The sequence below is a fragment of the Etheostoma spectabile genome, chromosome 7 (assembly GCF_008692095.1).
Source record: "Etheostoma spectabile isolate EspeVRDwgs_2016 chromosome 7, UIUC_Espe_1.0, whole genome shotgun sequence".
Classification (NCBI taxonomy): domain Eukaryota; kingdom Metazoa; phylum Chordata; class Actinopteri; order Perciformes; family Percidae; genus Etheostoma; species Etheostoma spectabile.
Window position 1 is genome coordinate 204551 of NC_045739.1, and position 2166 is coordinate 206716.

General features: G+C 43.4%; 1 long non-coding RNA gene across 1 annotated transcript in view; it reads left to right on the forward strand.

Moving 5' to 3' along the window:
- Positions 1-1633, forward strand: part of LOC116692812 (uncharacterized) — a 7634-nt gene extending 6001 nt beyond the window's left edge. Inside the window, exon 3 of the long non-coding RNA XR_004332792.1 lies at positions 1623-1633. This is a non-coding gene — a long non-coding RNA (uncharacterized LOC116692812). The remainder of the gene's footprint in view (positions 1-1622) is intronic.
- The last annotated feature ends 533 nt before the right edge of the window (positions 1634-2166 follow it).

The following is a 2166-nucleotide window of genomic DNA, read 5'->3' on the forward strand; positions in this document are numbered from 1 at the left end:
GTTTTTTGTTCTCACGGCCGGAATCTTGAAAGTCATGTGACTTGGACGCAAAAACAATAGGAAAAGAATAGGCAGAAAAAATGTAACAGTCATACAATTCAAGGGCCAAACTTGTAACCCCTCTACGTTATTGCGCATTGGACCAGCGTAGCAGGTTTTTATGTGAGACTGGGTTGATAGGTCATAAACTGTACTGTAATGTGTTGTATGCCTGGTGTCTATTAAAAGTAAAGGGGGGGTCAGGGGGGATTCTTTCTTTCCTGTGACTCGTGGAAATAGAACAACTGTCTCCAGGTCGACAAAAACACAATTGGGCTTCCTCCCAAACGGGAAAAACTGAATCCCAGAGTTTTAATCCAACACAGAGACTGGAACGGTCTTTCATATTGTCCTTGACCTCCCGTTTGATGTTTCCCTTTTATGTTCTGCACTTCTGGTATACTACTTTTTTTTACTTTTTTTTTTAGAGACTGCTGAAATGCTTTACAGCTACTAAAAAGTCTTTTATAAATAGGAGAAAAGAGAGAGTTTTTCTGTGACCTCATGCTGTCCTGGTAACACCATTACAAGCTGTTACTTCACAACATCTCCACTCCATTCCTGCCCCTAATAGCCCCTCTGACAGGAAGTGAACACAGAGCAACTTCCTACAGAGACAGGAAACAGGAAGCAGTGGGGGTATGGAGGGGAGCCTGACATCCTGCGGCGGGGTTGATGACATCATCCGGTCCAGAAACCAGAGCCCTGCTGCAGTACAGACGGTGGAGCAGAGCACCAGGCAGGTACACCACCACAGACCAGCGGGGGGTTGCTTCCAAAGTGGTTTGCTATTCAAATAAACTGCATATTCATAAATGGGTTTGTGAGATGGCTAGAGTGGCAGCATTGGAAAAACAATATCATACAAGCGCTTTGCTAGATTGACCCCAATAAATAGGGAGAGTACCTGAGGTGACTGGAGCGGTCCTAGGGGGCTATGTACTGCGGAAAGACGTGTGTAATGTACTCATGATGTCAGCATAATATACAGTATATTAACATAATGTGGTTATTTGGTTGAAAGTTTGCTGTACATTTTATTGTATTGAATATTAGTTACGTATGTATGTTATTTAGTGCATATATTTATATTTTTTCTCATCTTATCAACATGGAAAAGTGGATCGGCTTTATGCAAATGTTTTTTTTATTGAAAACTACATTAGCATATAGGCTACTGTAGGGTTCAAGACCCCCCCAGCATATAGCCTACTGTAGGGTTCAAGACCCCCCCAGCATATAGCCTACTGTAGGGTTCAAGACCCCCCAGCATATAGCCTACTGTAGGGTTCAAGACCCCCCCAGCATACAGCCTACTGTAGGGTTCAAGACCCCCCCCCCCCCAGCATATAGCCTACTGTAGTCTTCAATTTCCCACTAACATTCTCATTTGGAGCAATTAATCTCTCACACAATCTAACACTGTCCATCCATAAAAGGAAGAACAACATATTTTGATGGGGGGGGGGGGGATATGTATCAGTTGTGTGCTTGGCCATCAGGTGGCATTTCAGACCGGACGTGCTGTGATGATAGCTCAGTTCACAACAACAAAACACACAGATCACCTGGTCTGGTCAAAGGAACATTTGGCAACTTTAAAAAGGGAAACTTTCCATCCAGAATCATATTTTGGCGTCTCATGCTCGCCGTCCACAATTTAGCAATATGTCTGCAGGTTTGGTCCTTTACCTGAGACCGTGACTGAGTAAATATGTGATTGATTCCGAGTGAGACCGAGACATCCCATAGTATTACAGCGCTGCACCACATCTGTGGAAAGAACAGTCCATGTGATTCCTCCATGATGGAATCAAAGGCAGAGGCTCACGGCTCTGCAATCAAATCATCTTCTGTTTTACATTAACATGAAGATGATTCCATGTAGCTACACTTTAAACTATGAAGAACCTTTATTAAAATACTTAAATCATTCTGTCAAATCTCACAGATGTACAGAAGAATCCGAAAGGACATTTACAGGCAAACGTCAGAGAGGGGATCTGCACCGAGGCAAGACTCTGAGTCTCGGCTGTTCCTGTCATCAGTTCCTGTTTGAGCACACACCATGCCCTTATTCCATGTTCAGCAGTCAGAAAGGACTACAGCACATGGACATATAAAATA